Raw genomic sequence first — 17,398 nt, 5'->3', positions numbered from 1 at the left:
CAAACCAAAATAATGAGGAGAACCCTGAAAATGAACAGTTTCATCTGGGGTGGGGGAAACTAACCTATAAATATATAGACCAATGAAATTATTAAAAATCCAGAAATTGGCCTGGCCTGTTTGCTCAGCAGTTAGAGCACTGGCCCACGGACCAATGAGTTGTGGGTTTGATTCTGGTCAAGGGCAAGTACCTTGGTTGCAGTTTGGCCCTGGCCCTGGCCGGGTCATGCAGGAGGCAACCAGTTGATGTGTCTCTATCACCAATGTTTCTCTCTGTCTCTCCCTCCCTCTCACTCTATCTAATGATAAATGGAAAAATATCCTTGGGTGAGGAATAAAAAAAACAAACACTCGCTATGGCTGGTTTGGCTCAGCAGTTAGAGCGTTGGCCTGCGGTCTGGAGAGACCCGGGTTCGGTTTCCGCTAAGGGCACGTATCTCAGTTGCAGTTTGTCCCCGGCCCTGGTTGGTCGTGCGGGTGGCAGCCACTCGATGTGTTCCTTTCACGTCGATGTTTCTCTCTGTTCCTTTCTCTCCCTCCCACTCTATCTGAACAAAAAATGGAAAAATGTCCTCGGGTGAGGATAAAAAACACACACCCAGAAGTAGGTTGCGCTGCGTGTGGAGACCCAGTGTGCTGCGCTGACGTTGGCGATGAACCAGGGAAACGTGGATCTCTCAGTAAGGTGCTGGGGTCACTGGAGGAATGAACCCGTCTAAGAACCGGAAGAAAATGGACAATGAGGAGTTCCTAGGAGTGAGGAAAACTTCCCCGATTCAAAATCCAGATACACTAAGGCGAAAGACTGATCAATTTGACTACGTATGGATTAAAAACAAAAACCCCAATGTTAATAGAAAAAAAGAGTCATCATTAGCAAAGTAAAAACAAATTACAAGCTTGGAAAATATATTTGTAACTTGTTTGACAGTGGTCGATATCGCTATAGCTCCTAAAAATCAGAAGGATACACAAAGAAGTGCACATAACCTTTTAAACATGTCAAAAGATGCTCAACCTTGCTCATGATGTGATGAAATAAAAACCCTGAAATACCATTTCTTGTTGAGCAGATTGGCACAAGTCTCCGAGTTTGGCCAGAGTCTGCTGGTGAGGCTGTGGACTGGCAGGCGCTGTCCTGTCTGCTGGCAATGCAAGGGCTGCAGCCCTGTGGAGGGGAATGTGACAGTACCTAGTGAGGTTGCACATGCGGGAACCCTCTGACCCAGCCTCTCCACGTCTAGGATCCCAGCCCAAAGGTTCCCTGGTGAAAATATAGAGAACAACTCGCCCTACCAGCAAGCAGCTAAGCAGCCAGAGCTAGTCCTCTGGGAGCTGAGGAGCCAAGTCAGAGGGCCCTGTGGAGGGGCCAGCTTCACCCAGAGGGTAGGCCCAGGAACTAGTGGTTCACACGTACATGTTCTGTATATACGATCGAGATTATGGGGACTTAGAAGGCCATCCATGTGTTTGCATTCAAAAGTTTTTTAAAAAGTGTCTGTGTATTGAGCACGCTGTCCCAGGCATTGTGCCATGGGTCATATATATCATCTTATTCAATCCTCACAGCTCCTGGAGGAAGGAAGAAGCTGACTCAAAGGCCACCAATTTTTAACCCCAGAGATGTTCTGTAGGTAGCAGAGGCTGACAAGGAGCTGACTCAGGTCCCCTTACAAAGGTGGCCTGGATGCTGTCACAGAAGGGCCTGTGAGGATCCCTCCATGGAGTTGGGACCCTGTGCAGGCACAGGGACACCGATAGCACTGATCTGGTGGGAGCCCACCCAACTCCACGATTTACAGGAACCTATCCACTAGGGTCCAAGCTCACCCTACAACCCAGAACCGGAGCACAGAAAATCTAATTATGGAATAACTCATGACTAAGCTTTTGAAAGCTCAGTATTACACCTCTAGGCACAAAAATAAAAGATGTTCCCTTAATAAAGGCTCAGCAGAGTTCACGTCATGTAAAGGATAAATCTCCCGGTTGAAATGGCAATGGTGATTACCTGTCATGTGCAGTTCTGGAAAGAGAAGGGTGAGGTGAGGGGCAGGTTCAGAGTGGCCCCTCTGCAGTGGTCTTGGGCAGGCTTCGGCCAAGGCAGTGGGTTCTAGGATCCTACAGGTGTGGCCGTCATACTGCGGACAGTGACCCCAGCTGTGTGATGAGGTGCTTGAGGGAGGTTCCGTTTGCAAGAGAAACTGGGTGCTGGGAAACAGTAACCAATTGAGCCCTGTTTGATCCTGGTGGGGTGGGAAGATATGAGGGATGGACAGATCGGGGGACAGTCCCAGGATTGTGTCAGGAAGCTGAGGCAAGATTAGGGAGGAAGGGGGCCGCTGACAGGGAACTGGTGGGGCAGGGGTCTGACAGGAGGAGTGCAGAGGCAGGGTGGGGGAGACAGACCTAAGCGGGTCGGTCTCCCCCTCCCACAATTCCTGATACCTTCCCCTTGGGCCCAGGGCCCAGACATCAACTGTGACTCAGCTGATGAAATGCAACCCCATGGCTCATTAATTAGGAAGCCTGTAATTAGCCTGTCTCAGAACCATGATCCTCCAGAGAGAGCCCCTCTCACCTGCTCTCCCCTCCCTCCCACCCGAAGGATGAGATCAGGCTGGGGGCGCAGCCGGCCCCTGGGAGCGAGGAGGGGCCAGGAGCACGCACACCGGGGGAAATGAGATGCTGGGGCACGGATTTATGCATGAGATGGCCTTGGTAAATTGACCTTCCATAACGAGATGACGGAAATGATGGTAAGCGCCTCAAACCTTAAGTTTCCTCATTTAAGAAGCCCGGGGGCAGGCTGGGGTGCAGCCTGCCTGCACCTGGTCTGTAGAGCGTCATGCGGCTCAGTCTTAGAGTGATTCAGAGCCAAAGAAACAGACTCAGGAACAACGTGCCATTTCACACTGCGATGTTACTCAGCAACACTCCAAATCCCCCTCTTGTCCTCGAACCTGCCTGCCGCATGGCTTCTGCAGCTGTCCCATACCTGCCACCTCCTGGCAAAGTCCATCCCAAAACAGTCCTCGTCGGTTCCTCCTGCCCTCACACCACCGCGACTACTTTAAAAGATTGATGGCTAATTCTCTGACGCTCGTTCCGGCCAAAGGGGCACTCTGTTCCTTCTCCTGACCCCTGACGGGCTTGTCATGGCTCAGACCCACGCAGTGGGGTGGCAGTGACCCTGTGTGATTTCCGAGGCTGTCCTAAAACGCTACACGACTTTGGACTCATTCCCTGGAACTCGCAGGCAGTCCGGCATGTCCTAAGGCCACCAAGCTGTGAAAAGCCACACAGAGAGGCCACAGGTAGCAGGAGCTCCAGTCCCAGCCGAGCCCAGCTCAGGTGGCCAGGCATGTGAGTGAAGAAGTCTCCAGATGATTCCAGCCCCTTGCCGTTCACTCTTTCCCACAGAGGCCGAGACACCTTGGGGCAGAGAAAAGGTGTCCTTGCTGTGCCCTGTTTGGGCTCCTGACCTTCAGAATCCACGAGCATAATAAAATGGGGGTTATTTTGCGCACTGCATTTTGAGGTTGTTTGTTACACAGCAAGTAGTAACTAGAACAACCACAAACTCCTAACGACTCCTACAGAGGGATCTAGGGGGAGGAATCAGGAGGGCAATGCTCTTAGCAGAGAGGGAAGGGGACAGCCTGAAAATGTTCCTGTGCTAATACTCTGTCCTGACAAGTGTTTGGCTGCAGACAGTCACCGCAGAGAGAGAAACAGGCTCATGGGGCTGGCCCGCACACTGACTCACTTACGGAAGAGCCGGTGTGGGCCCCATGGCAAGGTATGTTGATGGAAGGAAAGCTGCCTAGTAGGGCAGAGAGACCGGGAAACGTGAACAAAGCATTTCTAGGTCAACCACAGCGACCTGCAGGAGGTTAGAGGTGGGCGGCAGGAAAAGTGGGACTCTGGTTCTAATTTCAGAGAAATATCATAGGGGGTGTTGTGGGGGTGGGGAGGTCTTAGCTCCACACCACCGATTGTCCCTTTATAATCTCACCCTGATTTTCTTTTAAGGCATTACCCTTTCTCCACTGGATACAGTCTGAGGACGCTTGATTCAGGCGCTTAAGGGGTGGCATATGAGCCAAGCTGAGCCAACAGACAGCTGTCCTCAGACTGAGAATCAGCACAGGGACAAGCTGACCGCACTTGAAGCCATCTTTAGAACAGATGCTCTTGATTCTGCGCCCATCATGCCGCAGATGCTGTGGGAATTGGTTGCTTATGGCTTGTTGCTGGCCTCTCTCCAGAGACGAGCCCTCAGCCTATGGGACACCTCACCAAGAAGATGCCTGGGAGGTTCCTTCTCCCAGCCTCCTTGACCACGACTGAGTAACATGCGAACACATAAGACTGCCCTGGCGGGTGTGGCTCGGTTGAGCCGCATCCTGCGCACCGAGAGGTCGCGGCTCCGTTCCCAGTCAGGGCACATGCCCAGGTGGTGGGTTTCACCCCTGGTTGTGGTGCAGGAGGCAGCCCATCAAAGTTTCTCTTTCACACTGATATTTCTCTCTCTTTCCCTCTTCCTTTCTCTCTCTCTAAAATAATCAATAGAAACATATTTTTAAAAAACACCCTCTTGCCTCGTGGTAGGGTGACTGTGGTGCCAACTCACACTCAGGAGCTCTGAGGGACAGGCTGAAACCCCACCTTTACTGGCTTCTTCCCCTGTCCACCCAGCTTCCCTCCCTCGCGAGCCCTTGGAACGAGAGGCCCACTCTCAGGCGCTGCTCCTGGGGGATCTGACATCACTTCATGGAATGTTAGGGGTTCCTGTATCGTGGTCCTCCAGAACCACAGTTTCCAGGCCTGGTTCTCCACCCTTCCCTTAAACTGTGAGCTCTGGGTAGCCTTCTAGTAAATCCCTTCTGCTCAAATTTACCAAAACAGAGCACAGAACCAGGAACAGAGGGCTGGTAACAGACTCGCAAGAACATGAGGGGCACCCTGGTTTGGCTCAGTGGTTGGAGTGTCCCCCACGGACCCAAGGGTCATTGGTTTAGGTTCAATCCCCAGCCCCAGTTGGGGTCCTTTGGGAGGCAACCAATCAATGTGTCTGTCTCAGATCGATGTTTCTCTCTCTCTCTCTCTCTCTCTCTCTCTCCCACCCCCCTCTCTCCCTCTTTCTCCCCCTCCTTCCCTCCCTTCCACTCTATCTAAAAATCGATGGAAAAATATCCTCGGGTAAGGAGTAACAACAACAAAAGAACGTGAGGGGCATGTAGAGTTGTACCGGAAGGGCCAGAAGGCAGTGAAACGTGTTCATCTGGTTTGGACCCATGTCCAATGGCAGATGGGGATGAAGCAGCTGGCTCAGTGCAACCCTGTGCCTCCCGAGGGCGGGGTGCTGGGTGGGGTGCTGGGTGGGTGCTGACAGAGTCAAGGACCAGTAATGCCTAAGACCCAGACAAGAAAGGCCCTGGTCCCCTGCCTTAGAAGGCCTGCTCTGGCCCTCCTCAGGGTGGGCCAGCTGACATGCCCGCCCAGAATCTGTGCCCTCTTGGCTGTGGGGTGGGACACCCGGCCTGACTTTCCCATGATTATTTCTAGGGCTGGAGGAGTCCTCTTCCCAGGGGTGTGTGCTCCAGGTGAACCACACCTGAAGTATGCAAATGTGCCTTTGTGGTGAGAGGGGGAGGCAGTGTGTGAGGTGCACAGTCAGAGCCTAACCTGCAGCCTGGACCGTCCACGTCCCTTGGCATGTGGGACAAAACAAAGCTGTGAGGAGGGGCCGGCTCCGCCCAGCTGCCAAGTTCTACTGCGGAGCTCCAGCTCCGAAGAGCACGAGGATTCCAAACTCGGTCTGGGCTTCGGGGCGTCATGAACGTGTGTTTGTCAAAGTGGAGGAAGAGAACAGTTTTGTTTCTTTGTTTGTTTTATTAATCCTCACCCGAGGATATTTTTTCAATTGATTTTATTTTTTTCAAGAGAGAATAGAAGGGGGGGCGGGGAGAGAGAGAGAAACATCGATGTGAGAGAGACATATCGATTGGTTGCCTCACACAAGACCCCAACCAGGGCTGGGGATCGAACCTGCAAACCAGGTACATGCCCTTGACTGGGAATTGAACCTGAGACCCTTCAGTGCTCGGGTTGACACTCTAACCACTGAACCATACTGGCCAGGGTGGAGAGAACGTGTTTTATTTAACATATGTTAGCTTGACTTAAAACTTCTAAACATTTGGTCAGATTTTATACCAGGTGCCACAACAGATGAGGCCGGTACTTCAAAAAATGTTTTATGGTGGAAAATTTCACACACATACGAACATACAAATTAGTCAAATAAACTCTCATGTACCCATCACCCAATATCAACAATTCTTAACTCATGGCTAGCTCGTTTCTTCTTACCCTCACCCAGTTTGCCCCTCTCCTGTTATTTTGAAGCAAGTGAGGGCACTCGATGAACAGTTTCAGGGCATGATGGTGGGCGCTCCTGGGGTCCCCTTTTCCCGTCAAAATGACAGATCACAACCTGGGCGAACCCGGCAGAGCCCGGGAAGACCCGGGCGGTGATCCTTGGGGGGCCGCTCGGGCACTGGGGTGCTGAGCTGGGATGCTGCTCCCACTCTTTGATACCTGTGGCGCTTCAGGACATTTGCTTAACCCTTTGGTGTCTCTGTTTCCACATGAATAAAATGGTGATAAACACATTTCAAGACATTGTTCTATGACCGACAGTGTAGGTGATGAGGACACGTTGTCAGCACGTTAGCTGTTCTACAGCCTCTCTCTATGTACATTTTCCCTGTTTGGTGTAGAAGATGGATAAGTCTTAGAAAATGAGAGAATTTTTCTTTCTTTTTCTTTTTAGTATGTTGTTATTGATTTTTTAGAGAGAGAGGAAGGAAGAAAGAAATAGAAACATCGATGGGCTGCCTCGTGCACGCCCCCACTGGGGATCGAGCCCGCAACCCCAGCATGTGCCCTGACCGGGAATCGAACTGGGACTTCTCAGTCCAAGGGACAACACTCAATCTACTGAGCCACATGGGCGGATTTTTCTTTTTTTAAGTTTTATTTATTGAAGGCAGAGAGAGAGAGAGAGAGAGAGAGACAAATTTGTTGTTCCACTTATTTATGGATTCATTGGTTGATTTTTTATGTGCCCTGACTGGGGATTGAACCCACAACCTTGGCTTATAGAAACTTTGGCGTGTGGTAACGATGCTCTAACCAACTGACCTACCCAGCCAGGGCCAAGAGGACTTTTCTTCTTCTTTTTTTTTTTTTCTTTATTGACTTTTGAGAGAGAGGAAGGGAGATGAAGAGAGAGACAGAAACATCGATGAGAGAGAACATCGACTGGCCACCTCCTGCATGACCCTCACTGGGAATTTGGCCCACAACCTGGGCATGTGCCCTGACTGGAAGTCGACCTCTTGGTGCATGGGTCCTCTTGGCCCAGCTGGTGTGGCTCGGTGGTTGAGTGTCGGCTGGGCCAAGAGGACTTTTCTAGGAGCAATCTTTTTTTTTTTAATCCTCACCTGAGGACATTCTTCCATTTTTTGTTCAGATAGAGTGGGAGGGAGAGAGAGGATGAGAGAGAGAAACATCAACGTGAAAGGGACACATCGAGTGGCTGCCACCCGCACGACTCAACCAGGGCCGGGGACAAACTGCAACCGAGGTACGTGCCCTTAGTGGGAACCGAACCCGGGTCTCTCTGGACCAGAGGTCAATGCTCTAACCGCTGAGCCAAACTGGCCAGGGCTAGAGGACTTTTCTAAATTGAATCCAGGGCCATCCACTAGAGACCAGTTCCGGATACAGCCTTCCCGCTGGAGAAAATCAGTTAAGTCTTGGGCTTCATATGCAGCTACTGGCCTCAGAGAAAATAATGTTTTTCTTTCTCCAGCAGGAGATGCAAACTATCTAGTTGTCAAAGGAGGTGGGAGTGAGTAGGACTTTAATAATAATGAGTAGTGAGGGGTCTTAACAACAAGGTGGAACTAAAATATTAACAATCTGAAGCAGTGGTTCTCAACCTTCCTAATGCCACGACTGTTCCTCGTGTTGAATGTGGGCCTATCTGCATGTGGGCGGACCCGCCTGGAGACGGACAGAGGAGCGTTGTCTCTGTCCTAAGACCTTCGGAAATATGTGTTTTCTGATGGTCTCAGGCGACCCCTGTGAAAGGGTCATTCGACCCCCAAAGGGGTCACGACCCACAGGTTGAGAACAGCTGTTAGGATGATGAAAGTGAAGGAATTCCTTGTTAACACTTTCTAAGGAATTCCTGCTCTGGAGGAAGATAGGCATATAAATTTACCTCAGACACTGTTTGGGTAAACTACTGAGTGATCGAAATAACATTTAAAGACACTTCACTAGGAGACAGGAGAGAAGGAAAAAGAAGGGAGTGCGCCGAAGGGAGTGCGCCACAGGAAACAGAGAACAGGAGCTAGATCTATGCAGATGAGTCCAAGTAGGTCATCGGTCACCACCAATGTGAGCAGAGCAGGCTTGTCCTAAGACAGGAACACAGGTCAGGTGAAAAGCAGGTCCTGCCATGTCCTATTTCAACAGACATAACTAAAGCACAGTGACACCAAAACGTGGGTAATAAAAGGTTAAAGAAAAAGATCCTGGCTGGTGTGGCTCAATGGTTGGAGCATTGGCCTGCAGACTGAGGGTTGTGGGTTCAATTCCGATCAAGAGCAAGTACCTGCATTGCAGGTTCAATCCCCAGCCCAATCAATTGAGGTCCTACAGGAGGCAACCAATCAATGTGTCTCTCTCACATTGATGATTCTCTCTCACTCTCTCTCCCTCCTTCCCTTCCACTTTCTCTAAAAATCAATGGGAAAATATCCTTGAGTGAGGATTAAAAAAAAAAGAAAAAGAGAGCAAATGTCACAATATTACTATTAGGTAAGTATACCTAAGGCAAAAATACTACTAAGGCTAGAGATTTTATTTAATGATAAATGGAATTATCCATCAAGAACACTGTATGCACCTAACAACAGATCTTCCAAGTAGTAGACAAACCCACATCCACAGTGAGAGGCATTAGCAGACCTCACGTAGAGATGAACAGTTAAGTAAACATACATTTGGGAAGGCAGAGAAGGTACGAGCCATTCAATTCATAATCCTGATACCTAGTTCTTGAATAATACAATTATTTTTTAAGGGCTTGTGTAACATTACCAAACACATAAAATCACCAAACAGGACCACCTACTTGGCCACAATGCAAGTCTCAACACATTCCGAAGAATCAGTAGAACACAGGCCACATTATCTGGCTACAGAAATATTGAGGATCAGTAATAAAATAACACTCAAACATGTGGAAAATATAAACAGCAAAACAAAACAAAACTCAGCATTCATTTTAATAATTAGAAGGGAACTGATAAGTCACTATGGACATTATAAAATGTTTAGAACCAATGACAATAAAAGGACACCACATCAAAATTTATGGAACAAAGGAAGTTTTATAGCCTTAAAATACACATATTTTAAGGAGAAAGGTTGCCTGGCTGGTGTGGCTCAGTGGATTGAGCATCATCCCATGGACTGAGAGGTCCTGGTTCGATTCCCAGTTGGTGCACATGCCTGGGTTTTGGGTTCGATCCTCAGTGGGCAGTGTGCAGGAGGCAGCTGATCAATGTTTCTCTCTCACATCGATGTTTCTATCTCTCTTTTCCTTCTTCTCTCTCTAAAAAATCATTAAAAACATTTTTTAAATGAGAAAAACTGAGAATTTATGAGTCAAATACGTAATTTGAGAGGACAGAAAAGAAGTACAGAGTCAACTCTAAGAAAGCAGATAAAATGAAGTAACAAAGATAAAGGTATACATTAGTGAAAGAAACTGTGGAGTTTCAATAAAACCAGAGGTTATTTCTCTGAAAAATCAAATAAAAGACACCAAGAAAGAGGCCCTGTGTCACTGGCCAGGAGAAGTATAAGCTTGGAGGTTGGGGCCACCAGTGTGGCTATTCTCGTGGGGGAATGGACAGATGAAAGGGTCAGCAGCCCAGACATGCAGCCTGGTGGGCGTTGTCCAGAGGGCAGTGGGGAGCTCTGGTCAGTTTCGAACAAGGAAGTGATGTGATCAGTCCAGGACACAGAAGGGGATGGGGGCCCGGGCTCTGGGGGTGACTCTGCCAGAGCTGAGACCAGGTGTGTGTCTCAGGCTCAGACCTGGAAGACAGGTGAAGGCTGGGATGGGGTGCAGAAACTGGGGACTGAGAGGTCCTCAGTCATTAGCTCTGTTACTGCCTGGCTGTGTGACCCTAGACAAGCCACTGAGCTGCTCTGTGCCAGAGTCCTCCCACGTAAAGTGGCCTGGAAGATTCTACAAGTCTCTGCCAGGCTGGAGCCTGTGACAAACACTGGTTACCGACTGGAGGCCACTCCTTCCTCGTCCTCACTAACAGAAACAGAAGCCCATTTTGGCCAGAGCCAGTGAGGTCACCAGCCCTGGGGTGAACCTCAGGCGTCCTAACCGATGGGGCACAGTCAGGTTCTTCCATAGCCTGGAGGAGCTTGGGAGTGGGGACCTGGGCAAGTCTCTCCTCCCTGTGAAAGGAGAGGCTCAGAGGAGGGAACCTGTCTTTGCCTGCCCTTTGCGTGAGGAGAGATACTCAGACATGTGGAAAGTGCCAGAAGGGCGTAAGGAAGCCCTGGGGGTGACATCCCTGACCCTGAAACTAGGCCAGGACCACCAGCCTCTAACCTTGAATCCTAGTAAGTTATCAATGTCCTCACCCATTAGTTACTGTCAGTGGGTTATAAGGCAGTGGCCGGTGAAGGGGCCTGGCTCGAATCCAGTCTGCTGTTTATTTTCGGTGTCCTTGAGCAAGTTACTCCACTTGTCTGTCCCTTAGTTTCCTGTCTACAAATGGGGATTACAAAATACTTCTTCCTTCTTAGGGTTTTATGCTGATTCCAGGAGGAAATGCATAGAAATGGCTTAGCCGGGGCTGGCACCTACACAGTGCAATGGAAATCTTGGTTGTTGCCTGTGTTGTTGCCTGTGGTTCAACGTGCTGGCCAGCCCTTAGTCCTGGGTTACATCACACACACACACACACACACACACACACACACACACACATTGTTCATCCAGCCCTTAGTCCTGGGTTACATCACACACACACACACACACACACACGTTGTTCATCCTGCCCTTAGTCCTGGGTTACATCACACACACACACACACACACACACACACACACACATTGTTCATCCTGCCCTTAGTCCTGGGTTACATCACACACACACACACACACACGTTGTTCATCCTGCCCTTAGTCCTGGGTTACATCACACACACACACACACACATTGTTCATCCAGCCCTTAGTCCTGGGTTACATCACACACACACACACACACACGTTGTTCATCCTGCCCTTAGTCCTGGGTTACATCACACACACACACACACACACACACACACACAGTGTTCATCCTGCCCTTAGTCCTGGGTTACATCACACACACACACACACACACATTGTTCATCCAGCCCTTAGTCCTGGGTTACATCACACACACACACACACACACACACGTTGTTCATCCTGCCGCGCGGAACTCCCCATTCAACCTTCAGCCCCCAAAACTGCAGCCACCGACGGAATGTACGGGAAGATTCACTGCCGGTGGCCTCCGCGTCCGCAGGCCCGCAGGGTCCCTGGCGCTCCGGGTCTGCGGGGAGAGGCGGTGGCCCTCGGGCCGAGCTACGGTCCCCGTGCGCGTCCCCGGCGCCCAGCAGCGCGACCACCCTGCGCTCATTTCTCCCACCCGAGCGCGGGCCCTCCCGAGGACAAGCCTGGTGGCGACGAGCGACGTGGCCGCCGCGCCCCCGACCCTCAGCGGTCAGGGCCCGGCTCCGCCGCAGGCCGAGCTCAGCGTCTCGTTTCCCGGGGCAGAGGCGCCGATCGTGCGGGGCCTCGGGCTGCAGCCCGCCCTGCGCGGCCCGGCCGAAGTCGCGTCTCTCCTCCCCCGCCCACGGGCCTCCTGCTCCTCGGTCCGAGGCTGCGTGGGGGAGGCGGTGGGCGTCCCCGCGTCTCCCCGGCCCGCCGGAGGGGCCACGTCTGCCCTGGGGGCAGCAGCCAGCGTCCCAGGCGGGCCGGGGAGCGGGATCCGTGCGCCCACCCTACCGCCGCTGCGCTGGCTTGTGTTATAGGGCAGAGCTGCCCAAACCCCCGTTCTAGTTCATTTTACTTCTTCTTTAGTTTGTTTGCTTGTTTGTTTTGCGATAAGAGTTTTTATAAGGTCTTTTCATTTCTGATTTCTCTTGAGCTTCCTGCAACCCCGCTAGAGAGCTGGTGGAGATTCGGTTAGCCTCCTCCGCTGCATAGAGACGGGAGGATTCCCCTCCTCACTCCTGGCAGGGATCCAGCTCGGTTTCACACCTGCCCCCTACCGCCCAGCATTTCCCCGAGTTTGTTGGTTATCCCTGCTCAGTGCACCCTCTTTGATTCAATTCAGAAGCAGTTGTGGGGCTCCTGCAACTTTTGCTCACTGCTGTTCGCCCCCTCATAGTCTACAGGGTGACTGTGTGTCTACACTGGTGGGGGTCCCGAGTCAGACAGCGGAAACCAGGCGAGAGGAGAAAGCTACGTGCACCAGCTGCCGGCAGGAGAGCCCCTCTGAAAATGGAACCAGGCCCCTTCTGCCAGGTAGCAGAGATGCCACATGGCACAGGCACTGGGCTGATCCTGAGAAAAAGGAAATGAGAAACACAAGTGGGGGGGGACCAGGGCAGTTCATTGTTACCTGTTCTCAAAAAATGGTCTAAACGTATGAAAGTACTTTAAAGAACATTCTGAGATTTGAGGTTCACTCTGGAGGCTTACAACTCTTGTTATTCGAAGATTTCCGACAATCTTAACCCCTCAAAGCACCTTCATCTGATTCCCTTAAGACTTCAGTGAGACAGGAAGTGAGGTTAAGTACATCAAGCGAGTACCCTTAGGAACAGGTGTGACTTGCCCAAGGTCACAAAGTAAATCCTTAGAAAGCTGAGGCTGTTACCCAGGGCTCCCCTCCCGCTGCCCCTCCCTCCCTTATTTCCATAGTTATTGATAATCTGCCACTTCCTGCTGGGAGGGCAAAGCGAGAACGGTGCTCTGACGGGATGCCATCATGGTGACCGCAGGCCACAGAACCAGGAGAGCGGGATGTAGAAGCAGGACCCAGGCGGGAAGGCGGCCTCCAGCCTGTCCCCTCAGGAGCTCCTGGTGGCATCTCAGAAGGAGAGAGGCCCACGATCAAGAAAGAGGCAGGGAGTGCTTCCGCAGTTTCCCCCGGGCCTCTCCATCCCCCAGGGCGGGGCTCTTCCATGCGATGGCGTAGCCCGAGCTTGGGCTGCGCAGCTTCTTTGCACTGCAAGGTGTGGTTCTTGTAGTTTAGACCATGCAGCCTCGTGTTGCCATAGCGAGAGCGCGTTTCTGAGGCATCCTCACACACCTCAGACTTCTCAGCTTGGTGGCTTCCTCAATAAACTGAGAGTACTGGTGTTCTTGACAGACGTACACCGTTTGTAGTATACTTAGTGCCATCTTATAAACCAGAGGCAGTCTTACCAGCCCCAAGTGACTGTATGTGTGTTGTATTAAACAAAGGAAAATATGTGATATACTAATCAGAATAATGAGATATTTTGAGTTATAAAAAACTGCCAGGTCCTGGCAGGTGTGCTCAATGGTTAGAGCATTGGCCCAGGCACTGAAGGGTCTTGGGTTTGATTCCTGGTCAAGGGCACATACCTTGGTTGCAGGTTTGATCACAGCCCTGGTCAGGATGCATGCAAGAGGCAACCAATTGATGTGTTTCTATCACATCGATGTTTCTCTCTCTCGCTCTCTCTACCCCGCCATCACGTCTTTCCATTCTCTGAAAAATACCAATGGAAAAGATATCCTCAGGTGAGGATTAACAACAACAACAACAAAAACAAAAACAGAGGCATTAGATATCAATATCAGAAAAAATATGGAAAATTGCATATTGTCTAAAAATCAAATGACACTTCACAATAACCCATGGGTAAAAGAAAAGAAATTAAACAACTTAAACAGAATAAAAATGAACATTTCAAAAATTATAGGATATAGCTAAAGCAATACGTTAGGAAATTTGTAGCCCCACCCAGCCGGTGTGACTCAGTGGATTGAGTGCCATCCTATGGAGCGGTCCCATTTGGATTCCTGGTCAGGGCACATGCCTGGGTTGTGGGCTCAATTCCCGGGGGCGGGGGGGGGCAAACACGTGTGCAGGAGGCAGCCAATCGATGTATCTCTCTCATATCGATGTTTCTTTCTCTCTAAAAAGATCAATTAAAATATTTTTAAAAAGAAAAGACATTCATAGCCCCAAAACATATATTAGGATGATTTTAAATCAATAGTCCAACTATCAGCTTAAATTATAACAAAATAGCAAATTAAAATGAAAGTGAACAAAAGAGAGAATGTAATAAAAACAAGAGTGGAGCCCTGGCCGGTTTGGCTCAGCAGCTAGCAGGCGGACCAGAGCGACCCGGGTTTGATTCCCGCTAAGGGCATGTGCCTCGGTTGCAGTTTGTCCCGGCCCCGGTTGGAGTCGTGTGGGTGGCTGCCAGTCGACGTGTGTGTCTCTCATGTCAATGTTTCTCTCTCTCTCTTCCTTTCTCTCTCCCTCCCGCTCTATCTGAAGATAAATGCAAAAATGTCCTCGGGTGAGGATAAAAAATAAAATAAATTAATTAATTAAAAATACCATGTGGCAAGCGCTGTATCAGGGGTGGCCCTCAAGTGGTTGTAGATGCTGTTAAACCCATCAACATACACCCAAGTTTGAAAAGAATTGAGGTGGAGGTAGGGGATGCATGCTCCAGGTGGGTGGTCAGGGAAGACTCTTCTTAGGAGAGGACATTTAGGCAGCCGGGTGAATCTTAGGGAGGGGTGCGGGAGGTGAGCCTTCTAGGACAAGGGAACGGCAGATTCGGAGGTTCAAAGCAGGGGCGGAAAGAAGCAGGTAGATTTGAGATCTATTTTAGAGGTAGCACTGTTAAAAATGAGGGAAAGAGAAGGCCCGAGGGAGTCTCAGCTTCTGGGGGGAGGAGCTGGCTGGTGGTGGTGTGATTGCAGAGTTGGGGATCCTGGGAGCGAGCAGGGAGAAGCTGGGAATCAGGAGTTGAGTCTGACCACGTTAAGTTGAAGAGGCCTCTATTGATTTGAATATCCAAGGGGGGGTGTCGCTGGGCAGTTGTAACTATAAATTTGGCACTTGGGGAAGAGGCCCAGGATGGAGATAAAATTTGGAAATCATTAATTTGTAGAAAGTGTATAAACTCATGGGGTTAGAAGCAATCGTATAGGAAGAGAAGAAAAGGGACCCAGGATCCTGGGATGCTCCGACATTTAGAAGTCAAGGTCAAAGAGGAAGAGACGCAGATCATCCAGTGTGGTGGAGGAACAACCAAGTGAGTGCGGTGTGGATGGAGCCAAATGGAGCCTCTTTTTCAAAGACAAGTGCTCAACCGTGTGGAAGGCTGCTAGGTGTTTGTGTGAAATGAGAACGAAGACATGGCTGCCGAATTTGGCGATACAGAGGTAATGCCTGTCCTTGATCACAGGAGTGTCAGTGGATTTGTTTGGGCAGAAGCCTGCGTGAAGGGAGTAAGAAGTAAAAGTTGACTTCTAAAAGTGGCCAATGGACTGCAATGGGAAACCAAGGCAATCCTGAACTCCAGGGAACACACAAAGTTGTTCAGTGATGGATAGGTCATCATACTATGCCATGTGGCTTAGCTTGGAGGGTGTATTTGCTCCAATTCATAACGCTGATCTAACTACTCTGACATTTTATATCAAGAAAATGGTGAGGTGGGGAGGGGGTGTGTGGAAGGGGAAGGAAAGACTGGAAAGAACCAAATCCTCCTCAAAATGATGTGAATCAAGGACCTGAGCTGAGTGGGGTGTGGGAGACTCTGGGACGGAGGTGTGAAGAGTTCTGGGAAGGGAACATCTAAGGGGATTGTAGGAGGGGACGGGGTATCCACAGGGTCCTTGTGACGTGTGGGGTGACATATTTACAGTGCAGCCAGTCAGCACAGTAATGAGACTTTTCCCAGCCCATGTGAGTTCCAAGAAGATGGTACTGGGAGAAGCAGGCCCTCTGGCATCTGTGCAGAGGTGGCGTTTAGGGTCTTCAGGGGGCTCTGGTGTGGGCGGTGTCTTAGAATCATGATGCTGGTAGACATGGCTGGTCAGGAATCAGGTGTCCTGGTCTGTCCGAGGGCCTGAGCCTTCAGTTAGTGTAGTGCCATCCATTTTTAAGATTTTTGTTGTTGTTGATGTTAATCCTCACTGGAGGATATTTTTTTCCATTGATTTTTAGAGAGAGGAGGAGGGAGGGAAGTGGGGAGAGAGAGAAAGAGAGAAAGAAACATCGATGTGAGAGAGACACATTGATCCATTGCCTCACAAATGCACCCTGACCAGGCTCAACTTGTAACCCAGGCTCATGCCCTTGATCAGGGATTGAACTCGTGACCCTTCGGTTCATGGGCTGACTCTCTAACCACTGAGTCACACTGGCCAGGCGCTGTCTATTTTTCAGTGGTTACTCGAGCCTGAAGTGAAGCGAGGGTAAGGTGCTGGGCAGAAGTGACACAGTTGGCCTCAGCCAGACTTCTGGCCTCCTCCTTTGGCCTGTCTTCCAACCCACAGAGTCTCTGCAAGGTGACGGTTCAGGCCAAGCTTCTTTCTGGTCATGAATGGAATGAGCACGTTCCTCCTGGGTTGACTTAGGAAGATACGCTCTCTGGAAAATTTCTTCAGCTGCTTGTAAGAATAATGGCATTAATAATACAACGATACTAATAATTAACATTACACTGGCCATGCCCAGCTGGTGTGGCTCAGTGGTTGAGCATTGACCCATGCACCGAGAGGTCGCTGGTTTGATTCCCGGTCAGGACACATGCCCAGGTTGTGAGCTCGATCCTCAGTGGGGGCATGCAGGAGGCGGCCAGTCGATGTTCTCTCTCATCGATGTTTCTATCTCTCTCTCCCTCTCCCTTCCCCTCTCTCTCAAATCAATAAAGAAAATGCAACAGCGACCAGAATGAATCAGGCTGTTGGTCTCCAGCATCCTCAGAACCCTTAGGGGATGTTCTGGAAAAGACTGACCTGGGTTCTGAGTGTGCAAGGCCCCCTCCCTGGGACATGGGAATGGCGCTTGGTGCAGAGGAGGCAGCCCTGTTCCCTGGAGCTTACTAGCAGGACCCTGGAGAGGAGGCCAAGAGCCTGGGGGCTGGAGGAGCCGAGGCCACAGGGGTACTCTGGCAGCCCTGGTGGGAAAGGAGGCTGCGGCTTTTTTTTTTAATTCTCCCCCGAGGACATTTTTCGATA

Source organism: Molossus molossus, unplaced genomic scaffold (genome assembly GCF_014108415.1).
Source record: "Molossus molossus isolate mMolMol1 unplaced genomic scaffold, mMolMol1.p scaffold_m16_p_6, whole genome shotgun sequence".
NCBI lineage: Eukaryota > Metazoa > Chordata > Mammalia > Chiroptera > Molossidae > Molossus > Molossus molossus.
This window is presented reverse-complemented; position numbering follows the sequence as displayed.